The sequence below is a fragment of the Dermacentor silvarum genome, chromosome 10, assembly GCF_013339745.2.
Source record: "Dermacentor silvarum isolate Dsil-2018 chromosome 10, BIME_Dsil_1.4, whole genome shotgun sequence".
Classification (NCBI taxonomy): Eukaryota; Metazoa; Arthropoda; class Arachnida; order Ixodida; family Ixodidae; genus Dermacentor; species Dermacentor silvarum.
The window spans coordinates 119,927,499-119,944,280 of NC_051163.1; positions in this window are offsets into that span (position 1 = coordinate 119,927,499).

A 16,782-nucleotide genomic window follows, 5' to 3' on the forward strand; every position below is an offset into this window, starting at 1 on the left:
AGTTTGTCCGAGCCAAGGGCAAAGCTCGCGCTCTGGATAAACGAACTGCAGCGGTATGAATTTCAGATTATTTTGAGGTAGCGTGTCCAGATGCGTTATCTAGATTGGCGGTTGAAGTTACAGATGAATTGTTAAACGTGACAAAACAATGGGAAGGATGCGAAGCCCTACAGTTTGCCAATGGAAGGCAGATTGTGCCTGACACCCTCGTTCGAAAAGTACTCCTCGTGTACTATGACACTCTTGGCTCTGGCGGTAATGATGGTTTCTGACGAACCTATATTAAGCTTATACAGAGGTTCATGTGGAAGAATATGAAAAGCGATGTAGACAACTATGTTCGGTCCTGCCACTTGTGCCAGGTCAATAAGGCAAAGTGCCGCCCACGACCGGACGAGCTCGTATTACCGCTTCACTTGGACGCACCTTTCGAAGTAGTGCATGTGGACTTTGTTGTGTTGAAAAAGAAGAGCAAAGGTGTGCGCCAGACACAGCCAGTCCTAGTGTCAATCGACCATTGCACAAGAATGGTAGCTGCACGCCTGGAAAAGAAGATACAAATAGTATTATTGCCCTTCTTAACCGACCGATGTTTTAGAATTTGAAGGTCGTAGTCTGCCAATGGACGTGCAGTCATGAGCAACAAGTTTCAGCAGTGTGCAGAAAGTCGCGGGGTTGCGCTGCGGCGCGGCTCTCGATATCACCCCCAAGCCGACGGATTAGCGAAGAGAGTTATCCGTGACATAAAGCAGTTTATGTCGATGTATCCAAATTTCCTAGGAGGATGGAAGTGCTTGAAGCAGCCGTTGCACACCATTACAGGACACATACCACAAGCATTGGATGTAGCCCAGATTTCGCCGCGTATCGTGTAGTGCCGAAACTGTTCGCCGACAAGGAACTTGTAATTTCAGACAAACATCAGCTAACACAATGCCCAAAAACCGACGAGGAGCGCAGCAGGTATCGCGAAGCGATGAAACACCAGTTCGGCAAGAGACATTGTGGACACATACCTGATATCAAGTTAAACAAATTTCTGCTCGTCCGAAAGAAACTACCAGGAACAGACGTGAAAATTATTGGTCTGTTGCAGGTCGTGAAAGCGTATGTGTATCAAAGTTTACTCAAGACTGTGGGACAATTAGAGATTGCAGCTGTGAGCAACATCATTCACTATCGCCCCAGGAAGGGTGAGACTTAAAAGAGGGAAAGTGTAACGTAGAAGAAGACGAGAAAAGGCGGGGAGAGGAAAAGAGGAAGAAGTGACAATAAACATGGATGGCTACCTTGTCATACTGACTTATCTCAGTTTTGTTACATTTCTAAATATTACAACATCACACGGGAGACAAAGCATAGAGGAAAAAACAGCGTTTGAGGAAAATTACGCGCAATAAAAGCTTGGCATTTGAAATTATACATATGACTGAGTAATAATATAATGTGTATAGTACAGATAAACAAGAGCAAGAGTACAACATAGCGGACGTTAAATAATCAAACGCGCACGAAAACAACACAATGCTGATGCACTAATAAAAGGAAGCGTGGACTACATTGAATTACAGAACGATGCGTAGCTAGGTCAAACAGTTTAATTACTCCAGCGAACCACATAAAGTTTCGCTCTCTTTAACTTCGGGGAACTACATTTGAAACAAGAAATGTCATAAATTTACGAGAGTCTTTCTTCATAAAAAACACAGCCGAGCATGGCAGCCGTCCTACAAACCTTTGCAAATAGTTTTTACTCAATATGTACCATTGTGAGAAGCCCGTAGATCAGCCCGTATTTGCAAATTGGATTGAGCTGGAGTCTTCCTAAATCACTGACGACAGAAGTCAGTAAGTGAAGACGATCAAACGACACGTACAGAAAATTTGACTGCCTAACCAATGGTCAAGTTATGCACCGCCCCCATTGACCATACCACCTCTAGCGCGCCTGAATGGTTTTCTCCTCGCCGGGAGAGGGATAACATGCAGGCACGCTAGCGACAACGGACACGCCGCATTCCGGTGGGGTCAGTGTCCCCCAAACCCGCCAAAAGCATGTCACAGTGAGGAAGTGAGGCGACGACTGTTCTCGCCTCCGGAACTTGCTTGCAATCGCCGTGCTTCGCGTCGCGTTGAAATTCGTGGCGCGTCTGTGTCTACTTGCGCTCTCACCGATGTCAAAACCCCACAAGCAAGTGCATGAAAGCGCTGCTTCGACAAAAACTATGTGCACATGGACAAACACATGAAAGCTGTCATGTGTAATCTTCCACGAAAAAGCACTGACGTACACACACATAGTAATACGCATACGCGCACACGCGTGCACATGAATTCAAGCAACGAGCACACGCAATCCTTCCTTCCGCACAGGCAACGAAGCATGGACACCCTATTTCTTCGACACAAAATCTGCCCGTCGGGTAGAGTATTATCATGGTATTCTCAACTGGAATCGAGTTTCTAAAAGAAGCGGTAGCGCCACATTAAATACATCTCCTCCACTCCATGTAACATTAACGCGACGGCTGAAACGTTCAGGCTCACCTGATTTCCCCAGCATCGCCTGCCATTGTCACACAATATTGCCTACAATATTACGTTTCATCTGAGATGGCTGATGTCAGGTTGGCTCCGCCAGGTGAGGTTCACCGGGCGTGCCTGAACGACATTGCTGCTCCACGACGAAGACGAGATGTCCATGGATGTTAGGCCTAAAATTGCGTCTTCATGTCGAGGTCGACGACGCGGTCAGAATCTCGTTCGTGGGCGGCATGCTGAGGAAGACATCGAGACGTCATTGTTGTCATAGTGACGCCAAAGGCTTGTGGAAACGGCCGCTGCTTATCCCAAGTAGTATGCACAAGTTGAAGTACACAAAAGAAGAAACAATTGCAGAGCCGCAAAGAGCCCGACTGTGCCTAGTTTATGCGACTGCCGCACTAGATTATATTTTACTGCAGACGCAAGAAGAAAATACGGCTAGCATGCCGCCTTGAAATCAACATGCCGTCGTGAAATTCCTGCACACGCTCCACGTGACGTCATGGCTTTTCGAAGCCGTCTGCTCCGGCCTAGTTAAATTATTAGTGGCAAAAACGGGCTACAGTGTATTCCAAAGGAGGCAGGTTGAATTTAGGAGGTTTCACAAACATTTCCTCAACCACGACGGCTGGAATGCGAAAAAATACCTTGCAGTCCGTAACCTTACACTGTCACACCGGCCTTGGGTTTTCAGCACGAAATTCTAATTTGAATCGAAACTGATTCACTGTTTCTGCTCACTGTCCTTTGAAAACTGCCAGGATGTCATGTTGACAGGACTCCTTTGAAAAAGTGGCACTCTGTGTTTAGGCGTTTTGTGCTAGCTCCGCGTGGCACCTATAATTGGTTAATTTGGCTAATATGTTGACAGGAGTCATGAGAGGGGAGGAAGTGGCCGAATACTGCACCAGGGAGGCCAATTCCTGATCTGTTCAGGGAGTGACTTTGTTGAAGCTTAGTGGGCGTTCCTAATTTGATTGCACCTGGACTAGCATAGCCCCAGCAGCTGTCGGCGATATTTTCTTTTTGCCGGTGTCAGGCGCCACTCCATGCCTGAAAATGTAGCGGAGTGAAGGAGGATTCGAACTTTTGACCTTCAGATTAGATGCCGGGTTTTCCACCTCCGCTCGAAGACACCACGCATAAAATATTCACCAAGATAATTTCCAATAGAATCAGGGCAACACTTCAACCAACCAAGAGAACAGGCTGGCTTCAGGAAGGGATATTCTACGATGGATCATATTCATATCATGAATCAGGTAATTGAGAAATTTGCCGAGTACAATCAACCTCTCTATATGGATTTCATAGATTATGAAAAGGCATTTGATTCAGTAGAGATACCAGCAGTCATAGAAGCATTGCGTAGTCAAGGAGTGCAGTCGGCAAGCTTGAATATCTTGGCAAATATCTGCAAAGATTCCACAGCTACCTTGGTTCTCCACAAGAAAAGTAGAAAGTTACCTATCAAGAAAGTGGTCAGGCAAGGAGACAAAATAACTTCATGCTATTCACTGCATCCTTAGAAGTATTCAAGCTCTTAGGTGGGGAAGGCTTAGGAGTGCGGACCAACGGCGAATATATCAGCAACCTTCGGTTTGCAGATGACATTGTCCTATTCAGCAACAATGGGGACGAATTACAACAAATCATTGAGGACCTTAACCTAAAAAGTGTAAGAGTGGGCTTGAAGATGACTATGCAGAAGACAAAGATAATGGTCGATAGCCTGGCAAGAAAACAGGAATTCAGGATGACCAGTCAGCCTCTAGAGTTTGCAAAGGAGTACTGTTATCTAGGTCAATCACTCACAGGGGACCATGTTCATGAGAATTAAATTTACAGAAGCATAGGCGGCTGGGTTTCATTTCTCAATGGGGGGGGGGCTGACCAGCTTTCCGAACACCATCCATGTGGGAATGTATAAGTACTCATTTAAATGAACAATCTCTCGACGTCACACGAAGGTTCCAGTGCAACTTTCCACTGTATTGAAGGTAATATATATATATATATATATATATATATATATATAACCTTTAATACACTGGAAAGTTACACTGGAAACTTCGTGAGACTGCGTGTGGTGGATACCGGCGAAGACAAGCCTTCTTAAGCGGCTGCTTCTGGGCGGCGTTCTTCATTTGGGCAGCAGTGGTTGTGGCCTAAAGTACGGTCCTAACCGTTGTCTGAATTCTTGCGCAGGTTAGTGCTTTAGTAATTTTTTTCATAGTCCTTCACAAATACCCTCTTTGCCACCACCACTTCTGCCTTTTCGCTCTGTATTTTACTGCTTGTGTTTATTGCTCTGTGTGCTAAACCGCGATGCCGACTAACGCTGAGCTGGCAAAGGAAATTGAAGTACGCCGTTCTGAAGTCGCAGAGCTGCACCAAAGCCTGATGGCTTTTAGCGACTTGTACGAATCTGTTAAATCAAAGAATGACAGTCTTGTGCAAGAAAACAAATCCCTGAGGGATGAGAACAAGTCCCTCGTGGATAGTAACAAGAACCTTACGCAAAGAGTTGGTGACCTAGAGCAGTAATTGCGGCAAAACAATGTGGAAATTAAGGGCATCCCAAAAACATATCGAGAAAACTGCCTTGTCCATTGTACAGGTCTTGGGCGAAAATATCGGCTGTCCTTTGGCTGCTGCTGATATAGATATTGTTCACCGCGTACCCGCTAAACAGGGAACCAACATCATAGCACGATTCTGCTCAAGGACAAAAAAGGCTGACTTTGCATCCAAAGCACGAAAGGCCCGACTGACTACAACCGCTATAGGGCTCTCGCATAAGCCACCGACATCTATTTTTGCCAACGACCATCCAACACCGGTGAATAAGCGACTTGTTGTGCAGTTGCTTGAACTTAAGAAATCTTAAGGTTGGAAATTTCTGTGGACCGACAACTGCGCTATCAAGGCCAGAAAATCGGAAGACAGTCGTGTGCACCGAATCTCCTGTGTGACTGATCTAACTATCTTCACGTAATCACATGTCGTTTTCTTAGCACGCTCTGATTTCACAATTCATCATGGCTGAGTCTGTTCTTTCACTTGATCAAACTAATTATTTGCTGAAACAAAAGCAGCCTTCGTTGTCTTTAGTAAATCTTAACATCCGCAGCGTTCGTAGGCACCACGATGATCTTATCACGTTTCTTTCCATTCTGGACCACGCTTTCTCTTTCATTTGCCTGTCTGAGACATGGTTGTCATCACATGGCGGAAATCTCTATGGTATTCCCGGTTATACTTCCGAATACTGCCATCGCGAAGGACATCGCAGTGGCGGTTCGGCCATATTAGTAAATTCAAGACTGTCATATAAACGCCGTCTTGACCTCACTTTGTGCACCTCTCTCTGCGAATCTGTTTGGTTGGAAGTAGATCAAAGTAACTTTCAATCAAGCAGTAACTTCTTAACGACCAATCGTAATATTATAATTGCGTCCATCTATCGCTCACCTTCGTCTTCTTATATTGAGTTCTGCAAAGAATTCGAGCAGTTACTGAACAAGGTAATTGACGAGAACAAGGATATTATAATTTGCGGCGACATTAACATCAATATAATTGACCCTAACAGTCAGTCATGCTCTGAGTACGTTAGCACTTTTCTTAGCTGTGGATTTTCTTCGCTAATTCATACTCCAACTCGGTGTGAACAAGGTGGTTCTAGCACTTTAATAGATCATATCCTTTCCAGCTTACCTATTGATAATACCACGGCCGGTGTAGTGAACTATGATATAACAGATCATTATCCCATATTTTTTGCGCAGACTCCGTAACATCTAGTCTATCTAGAAAAAACACCAGGTCGTTCTTTGATTCAAATAAATTCATTCACCTCATCCGTGCGACTGACCGGACTGACGTGTTTCAGGAGCAATGCGCAGAAATCTCTTTTGCATCTTTTTCTGCGAAGATATCAGGGTGTACTAACTTATGCATAACTAACTTCACCGTGACGCGCTGGCTCAGTACACCAAGTAAGCCTTGGATTAGCAACAGTTTCATGCGGTCCATAGTAAAAAAGACAACCTTCGCAAGAAGCTCAAAGCTCAGTCATTTAATAACACATTGAGTTCACGATTCAAAGCATATTCAAATGTACTTGCAGCCACCCTAAAATGTGCTAATCGTAATTACTACGAAAATAAGATTAGACAAAATTGAAACGACACCAGACGAAACTGGCAAGTTAGACACCAGACGAAACTGGCAAGTTATTAAAGAATTTTTAAATGCTAATACCACCGATAATGGCATATCATGAGTCAGCTACAATTCAGTTAATTTAACCGACCCTAAGGACATCGCAAACGCTTTCAGTAACCATTTTAGCACTATAGATAATCTACAGCATGAACCACCCTTACCTAGTTTACCACGCAGTCCCTATTCATTTTACTTATACCCTACAACTTCACAAGAAGTTTGTAGTATCATAACATCACTCAAAACAACTGGTCCTGGCCTTGATATCATCCGACCGTCGAACATTCAGCTTGTGCATAAAGAAATTTCACCGGTACTTGCGGACGTTATAAATAAATTATTTAAAGATGGTGTCTTTCCCAAAAGCCTTAAAATGGGTAAGGTAATCCCAATTTTTAAAAAAGGTAATCGTGAGTGTTTGAATAATTATCGTCTTATTTGCATTTTGTCTTTTTTAGCAAGGTAATTGAAAAACTTATTCACGAGCATTTAACTAATTACTTATCCAAATTTAAGCCATTATCTCCTTATCAAATTGGTTTTAGACACCATTTGTCAACTGAACTTGCACTTATTACGTTTACTGACAAAGTCAAATTAGCTATAGACGAAGGCCTATTAGTCGGTGCTCTCTTTATTGATTTCACTAAAGCGTTCAATACAATTAACCACCTCATTCTCCTACACAAACTAGAATCTTATGGCCTTTCTGGCCCGCCTTTGCAGTTAATTCGTGGCTACCTAACAGACCGACCACAAATAGTCCAAGTGAATAATTCCTTCTCTTCACCTAAAATTATTAATAGAGGCGTCCCTCAGGGATCAATACTTGGGCCATTGTTATTTTTATTGTTCATTAATGATTTGCCTCAAATATTAACGCATGCTCACTGCCTTCTCTATGCTGATGACACAACCATTTTCGTATCAGACAAAAATTCCGTCACACTACTAAACAAACTAAACAATGATCTCGTTAATGTGCATGCGTGGTGCCTGAAAAACACCTTATACATCAATCCATCGAAGACAACATTTATGGTATTTCATTCCCCTCAAACATTATTCATAGATTCCTTAGTTGTATCACTTAACAATCACATAATTACAAGATCTGGGTCAACCAAATTTCTAGGCATTATCTTAGATGAACACTTAAAGTTCAACCGCCATGCCCAATCCCTTGTTCAAAGAATTTCTTTTGGCATTCACGTTATTATCAAATCGCGCTCTTTTTTTCAGTCAAGTGTTCTCTTGTCTTTGTATTACGCGTATATTCACAGTCATCTTTCATATTGCCTGTCGTCATGGGGTAATACATACTTCACTCATCTCCACCAACTAGAAGCTTTACAAAAGCAAGCGGTACGATTGATGACATTTCAACCTTTTACATCTCACTCTGCTCGCATTTTTCGTTCCCTAAACCTTCTCCCCTTGCGCATGCTATTCAGTCATAAACTGTTGCTAATAATGTTCCGCCTCATAAATACGGAGTTAGGTAATGAATGTTTTACCCATACTGACCTCACAAATATTAATAACACAAGGTTTTCCACACGTCGCAATTTGCTCCTTCCTAAAATTCGAACTAACTATGGGAAATTTACTCTCATGTTTTCAGGCATATCATTGTGTAATTCGATTCCATTCGATATCAAATCATGTGCATTTGAAGCCTTCAAGCGTAAAACTAAGGCATATTATATTAACTCATTACAGAACTCTTAGTATTTTTTGTGCGATGTAAACGTTAATAAATATATTTGTATTGCACTGTTGCTAATTTTCTTTTTATATTTTTAATTGTTTTTTCTGTACCTATCAATTACTTTACAGCATTGCTTGTTCCCCATGCTACCACCACCTAGTTTCGTATTAAAACGCTTTTTTTTTCACCCGCTGAAGACTTTTCTGTGTTGCATGTTCTACATACTACAAACACATTTCTGTTCTCAAAGCTCTGTATTTTTTTTCTTTTTTAACCTGTTTTTTTTTCCTTTTTGCTTGTTTTGTTTTTGTTTTCGCTGACAAACACAACCTTTGTATGATGTAGCCTGCTACTGTTGCCACAATTGTATTAACCCCCATTTGTTTCCTGTTTAGGAGGTCCCCCCGAAAGTTTTTACTTCGGTCCCTCCGATTGTGAAATTATGCTTCATCTTCATCTTCACCTGTTATACTTCACCTGTTATTTCACCTCGAAAGATTGTTCACTTGAGTACTTGGAAGTCCTCAGAGTAGGAACCAATTCAGTTTTACAGCCTGAGTCCCCTCGCAACGCCCAGAGACTGGCGTCTCTTGGTTGAGCCATGCGACAAGCAGATTCAGTTAAAAACGTTAGGGACATAGATGTGTTGTGTGATTATTAGGTCGCACAAGTACAAATCTATGAAAAAAACTACATAACGCCTTGTAAAAGTTTTAATACAAAATACATAATCAAGAAATGTTTTCCTGGTGAAAGGTCAGTGATTGAGAAGATACTTAAGATACATAAAAATTAAACGATATATAACAATTTCTGCACACAACTTATGACTAGAATTATTAACATAAGTATAATGTGATTCCACAACGCAATATTTTTATTACTTGTCAAAGCATGCCTTATGCCACTGGTTTCGTTTATTTTCCGGAGCCAGAATAAAGGATTATACAGTAAAAACGATCAGGTGCCCGAAAAAATCACAGCATATCCATGGGGTGAATGATGATGAGTGGGCGAAGCTCCGGAGGGAATCATCGGATCTCCCGCTTAAGGGGACGCTAGCACAAACGCGTTAGAAACGTGCAGTACTCTCTAGTAAGGGGGAGCGGCCACAGCGTCTTACGCAGCCATTTACACATGCCGGAACGTGCACCGCGTTTGCCGACGCCATCACATGACTGCTGAGAGAGTATACCCCCTGTATTCATAAACGCTCCTCGACTTGAACTTGACTTGCCACCGCCTTGGGCAGCGCGTTCGAAACGCGTTGAAGGTAAGGCGGAGAGGCCACAGCGTCTTACACCAGCTTCTTACACGGGCCGTAACGCGCTAGCACAAACGCGTTAGAAACGCACTAGAAACGCGGCCTTTCGTTAATGTTGGGTATTTATTGCCGTCGTGGTGCGTGTGTCTATGTGCGCTTCGTGGCGTAGTGGTTAGCGCCGCGCGTCCGGAAGCGAGGGGTCCCTGGTTCGATTCCGTGCTACGAACACAACTTTCGGATTTATTTTTTTTTATAAAACGCCGGAAGCGTTCTATGGAAGCCGGAAGCTGGCTTCCGGAACCGGAAGCGGAACCGGAAGCGGAACCGGAAGTGGAACCGGAAGCGGAAGTCGGCTTACGGTTATACTATGCGTATACATATATATGTATATATGGGTATACATACATATACGGACACACAACGCCATCTATTGAGCAATTCATAAAACTAGACGTGGCTACCTGCTACGACGGGGACGAACGGATGCCGCTATAAGGAGCTTCGCCCCTAATAAATAAACATTAACAAATAAAGCGATATCTCAAAAGCGCGAAAGGACTCGATAGCAAATATAGAAACAGTGTGGATTCTGTTATAGAGCAGCAAATGCAGCATGTTGACACGTATACATGTTTAACTTTCGCCGATGGCCGCTTTCCACCGGCTAACAAATGTTAAACGTTATCGCTCGGCGCAGGACGCGCCTGTATCGGAAGTTTCTAGAACGTTATCGATGCTTCTTTCCGTTGCCTGTTTTCACCGACGCTTATGTTATCTGATTGTATGAGCGACGCGAATTTTCTAGAACTTTCTGGAAGACACGCGCGTACCAGGGATTATTCTGGAACCTTCGATGACTCAGGTATAAAAGCCGACGCGTTTTGCCGCTGATCAGATTTTCGACGATCGCCGACTGTGTTCGCCGCTATCGTTGTGCTTTGAGTGTACCTTGCTTTTGTGGGCACAGGTTCGCCCAATAAACAACCAGTTTCGTCGTACACAGTTTTACGACTGTTTTCTTCAGCGTCACTACTACATGACAATATGACGACTAAAAATTAATAAGGAAAATGCACAGGTAGACTAGGGAGTTTTACAAATAGCGCAACCACGCGTCTTTTCTTACGCAAACGGCCTCACTCTGCTTGCGCCGTTATGTAGCCCATTTTCGTTGCTTTGTATAACGTTTTGCGTTGTTTTCTAAGCCAAGTGGTTTGCTTTGACTTGTAAGTTGGCGGCTTTCTCTCTCCTATTAAATACATCATTTTGGTGTCTGATGCGATGATTTCACCATCATTGAAAAAGTGATTGTTCGGGCACTTGATCTGGAACTGAAGTCGTCGGCAACCTTATTCAAATGGATTTTTCGGGAGAGATCTTTGTGGGCGTGCAAAATTGCCAGACGGTTCAAACGGGCTTGTCTACTCGTCGACCGCAAGTACATTTTCATTTGTCGAAGGCAAGAAAAGGAGCTCTCAAATGTGGTCGACGAGACCAGTATGGCTGACGCAATTTTTCTTTAGCTTGGCCAGTTCCGGCAAAAGGTTTTGCAGGTGTCCGCCCTTGCCCCCCGTAAATATGTGCACGACGTCCTCGAATGTGTGCAATGATGCCGACCTTTGATGGCTTAAAATGTCAATCACCATATTTCTGTGCAAAATCAGGCGTCCTGGTTCAAGGTCATCACCGTAGAACGCTATCACCGTAGAACTTCCCTATGGCAAGATGCTCAATGTGGGACTTATGCTGCCACATATCAGGTTGTTGTTTAACCATACCTGTTGTTTAATGAAGACAGCACTCTGTCAAGTACTTCATAGAACCTCTGGCGGTACATGTCACTCGCTGATGGAAACACGTGAGCTCAGGAATCTTCTTGATAGCGGCGTGGAGAACACGGGTCCTTAACTCCTACTTTTCCTGCCCCTTTCATACATACGCGGGTCACGCGCTTTATTTTGGAGCTAATCTGCGCTGAGTTCAAACTTGGGCCACCCGAGATGGCTGGTCCCTTCACGTGCGCTGTCTCCCCGCGCGCCTAATGTTATGTTTCCGCTGGTGCTTATACGGTGGAAAATACTCTTTCTTCTCAGCGTCAGACGGATTCTGGCGAAGTAGGGATAAGCGAGGTGCCCATTGTTGGTTTTGTCGTTGGTGCTCATGCTGTGTTTGTAGCCGGTGCACATTGCAATGTCCGCAGTCGCGCTAGAAGCGTGCTCGACGCCTGTTTTCTTTTTCTCCTTTTATTGTGACCACAATTGTATCGACACTCCAGGCAACTTTTCGCTGTCGTCGTCGCCGTGATATTCCGTATGAAGTCCAAAAGTCATATGATTGAGCGACCTCACTATGGGTACGCGAAAAAGCCCGTAACACTGAGCCGAAAATGATGGCGGCTTGATGGACATTATCTTCCCACGCGTTCAATATTCGGGTTAGTTGCAGGTGAAGCTATCAAATGCGCGCATGGGGAGGAGAGCACGCGTCTTCTCATCTAGCCCTGCCGCAGCTGCGAATGACTGTGCGCGGTTGACGCTTACGCGGCCCGCGTTCCGTATCCAATTGTTGGTAATCATTGGGGGGTGCAATGATCAAGGGCGAGCAGGGATGGCTGCTAACTTCATGCGCGCTGTCTTCCTTCTTAGGCTGTTTTTCCTCGCTCCAAGTGTTGCAGATCGCACAGCCTAAGTTAAGAGACAGGGGTAATTGGAGATCGCTGACAGAGCCCGTCCTGTAGCGGACATTAAAATATGCAGATGATGATGAATCTAATTTTCGGAGTCAGGGTGAATCGCATGGCTGTACGAATCGCTCGCCCCCGCTGCCGACGTTCTTCATAATGACAGCGTTGTGATAGCGACTGCTCGTTAAAGAACCCCAGGTGGTCCAAATTTCCGGAGTCCCCCACTACGGCGTGCCTCATAATCAGAACTGGTTTTGGCACGTAAAACCCCATAATTTAATTTAATTTAATAGCGACTGCTCGTGGTCATCCAGCGAGATAATTACAGGTTTACATGTTCCGTGCATTGTACGGTGTTTGTTATGTTAATGACTAAGTAAATGTTGGTACAATTCGTATAGGCGATATAACCAACATATATACTCGTGTGAGGGCCGCACTTTTTTGCCGCAATTTTGACGATCCTTACAAGAGACCGGCCCATTTTATCTAATTTCTCCAACTACGAGTATGAAATCCGCCGTAAACCCCCGCTATCGCCTCCTCACGCCATCTATAGTCATGTACAACTTTAGAAGGCAGCGGCATTTGCCCCCTAAAAAGCGGATGCACACGAGCATCCACCAATAGGCACCGGGCACGGGATGAATTTCGACTGGTGGCGCCTTCATGCGGAGGCGCCGCGAATGTAATGGCATGTGGCAGCTGGGCCGCGCGCAGCAGGCGCTGCCGTGAAACCAAGTCTGATCAAACATGTTGCGTTTTTGGGTGCACAAACAGTTACTGAAACATGACTGAAGCTGGTTAGGCCATTCAATTTAACCGTTGTTCATCGCGACATCGCGTTTTCCAGGCGGAAAGTCTGTATATGTGCGGTCTGTAGGCAACAGGGCGTTCAGTGCTCAGCAATTGAAACGCGATACTCGAATCGCATGGTCGCCAGCGCTTTTTGCACTGACTGTAATCACTGGGGACAACAAACTGATGCATTGTGGTGTAGAGTGAAAGCGAGAACCTTCGTAACGCATTATGACTACATTTGGTCCCAAGGCGCTCACCTGTGGCACGAAAGGAAAGAAAAAAAAATGTGGTTGATCCCTCTTATATAGGAATCGGTATAGAACACGAAAGTGAAACGTGTCTTCACAGAAGTAGTGTAATGTTTATTGCACATTGATATATAATGTCTATTGGTGTTTTGTGGCTAAAGCGCCCTTAGGCGTTGATGCACCCACGCTGACGCCTGGTGGCACGTCTCCTCCATCACGACTACCAACGTCGATGACCATGAGCAACCGTCGTGCATATGGAAGCTGCACTACGCTGCACACGCTAGCACAACGCGAAAGACGAAGCACGTAACTGACACACTAATACAACACGCAAGACAAAGCACGTAACTGAATCGTCACCGAGTCAAATCAGCGCGTACAGCGCGTCGTAATTGCAGCCTCCGCGATCAACTTCTGAAACATTTTCAGAGCTAATTGCGGAGGCCACGCTCCGCTGTGCTGAGTACGGTGAACGCCACCTAGGTGGCGTTGGTAGTGCTTCTTGATGCCAGCGTCCCTTCGAATGCTGGCAACGAGGCGTCGTAGTGCTGAGACCACCGAAGCGTTCACTGTCGGTGCGCGTTAGTGTCATAATGCAGTACTTCTCTTTTCTGCTCGTAGGCGGCGGCACCGCCCCGAGCAAGAGCGCGGGTACACGGAGGAGTGTTAGATATATAAGGCGCGTCTGTGTAGCTCTCTGCAAATGCGTTTGTGGCGCAATGGGTTAAACGCTCGGCGATCTATCGTCGCGGACCGAGAGGTCGTGGGTTCGATTTCCAAATTTTGCATGTTTGTGGAACTTTTTCTTCTGGTTTCTTTCTTTGTATTACGTTCGTGTACATTGTAAGCTGACGTATTTCCGTGACGGAAATACGTCAGTGAAGTCTTGGTGGACCCCGGCATAAAACACTTTCGTGTTAAAAAAAACGGCGGCAGCTGCGCGCTGCCAGCGCTTCAATCGCTGGGCACTGTACATTTCCGACGCTGATTTGCTATGATGTAGTTGTTCTAACGTTAATAAAAGAGCCGTTCATACGCAAGAGCTTCGTGTCCCACTTGCCTGTGTTCGCCTCCGCAGTGTAACGGCTCCGGAGCTTGGGCACCGAAGGCGAACACTCAGATTTGTAGTCATTTTGCCGTCTTATCAGTGTATCAGTCTTCCTTTAATGCACATTTTGGTTCTTAGCAATTCCCAACTCTGGTTGCGTCCGGCACACGACTGTGCTGTGCATCGGCGGCGAACGCCAACGGAGTGGCGTGTTCACACTCACCGCCACCGACGGCTCCCGTCGCGCTAAGCTATTTAAAATAGGCCGTGACTAAAGATTGGGCTAGTTTATAAGCAATTAAGAATGGGGAATCATTGCAAAGATAAAAGAACTACAACGGACAGAGAGCGGGAACTTACAGACGCGTGTGCGATCGGCGGAGCAGCTCAAGAAACAGAATAAGGAAGACGTATGTCTCCTTTTTTTTTTCTGTCCATAATTCTTGTGTCATTCGCATATTTCCCCGATTAAATACGCGGTAATGTTAAAGCTTAAAGCAAAATAACGTTAGAATATAACTGCTGGAGTTCCACGTCTCAGCTTGCCGCGGTGAGCTCCGTTCGCGTGGTGCATTTGCATCGCAATTAGCGCTCGTTTTCTGCTTTATGTACTACATGATGCCACGAATGTGATCTGCCTCGTACAAGTGACAACCTTTCTCAAAAGCAGACACACGAAAATGCGTTTTCCGGTGCGTCAGCCCTTAAAACCAACTGTGCCAAATCACTGGAAGCACCGAGCGCGTTCGTCCCGTCGTCTGCTTCACATGCCAGTGCTTTGAAGCTGCCGTTCGCGGCGCTGTTCGCCAGCATATCGCCGGCGCGCCGCTGGCGCCTTACGACGGCCACCCGGTGCCTATGGGCGCGCACTCTAGAGTGACGTCATGAGCCGGACGGCCGGTCACCCTGCCGACGGAGGACATGGCAGCCCGCCCTTCGAGCTGGGCCGAGTCGCGTTAGCAGGACGATTTCTTTACCCGCGGTAGCAATCGGCTGCTGCGCTTCAGTGGTCAGGGCAGGGCGCCTCTCCTATCTTCTTAAGTTATTACCGACTTTTATTGCGAGAGCAATTATATGGACACTTCCACCGGATTTCTGCCGTCGGCGTCGCCGTCGCCGTGAGGTTCCGTATAGATAAAAGCTTCGCCGCGCGCCGTATGCCCCAGCGGAAGCGTGCGGTGACGCGCGCTATCACGGAGAGCGAACGCAATCTCCCACGCGCAAGCAAGGAAGCGGAAAGCCAGCGCCGGAGGGAGCAGGGGGGTGGGGGGGGGGGGGGCACTTCTCTGCCAACAACCGCGCTCGTCGCTCGTCCGCACAGTCTCTTATCTCTCCCACGCGCAAGCAAGGAAGCGGGAAGCCAGCGCCGGAGGGAGTGGGGGGGGGGCGCACTTCTACTCTGCCAACAACCGCGCTCGTCGCTCGACCGCACCGTCTCTTGTCTCCACACGGCTCTGACCTTTATGCACTGTGCATTCGCCGCTCAGTTTCTGTTGAAGCGATAGACCGCACGTACCTTCGCCCGCTGCAGCGTATAGGCTTGCTGCCAGCGTTTTCACAGTCGTTGTCTGCAGTCATTCAGTGTGATCTATTCATGTTTGTTTGTGCGCGCTCACACCACGCTTGTTCATTCAGTTAGTAATAGTCGGGCCACATTTTCCAACGCACGCTACACATGTAATGCTGCCCGGATCGGCAGTGCAGCGCTAGAGGTGTGTCCCTTCGCACGCGCTGCCCACGGGAAGCGCTTCTCATCAACACCACGTTTCACACGCGCCTTCTCGTGGTCATCGAGTCTCTCTTCATGTCGGTCTACTTACGCCGCAGTACTCCTGCTTACTTAATCAGCTCATGTTTACTACAATTTATATTGCTACCAAAGCCGCTCACCTTACATCGTATGACATTGCTGTGTTGCTATCGCATTCATTGCTTCGCCCTTAGGGCGAAACTGTGACATTTTTTGTTATAGTTGCGACACATGAAAGTACGCTGCGCGGGAAAATTCGCAGTAGAGCGCGATAGGAATCGTGCTGAACGCGATTGCTTCTCGGCTGGATTAAAAAAAAATAATCGCTTTCAAGTTGGGGGGGCGGCTCTTACCCAGATTTATACGAAAAGAATCTTTTTTCGTGTAATTGTGTTATGCTTCGCTATTGCTAATACTGCTTGGCCTTGCCAACGAAACTGCAGCCTCTTTTTTTTTATTGTTCTGAGTCTTAGTAAAAGCTCTGCTGCGCATGACTGCTA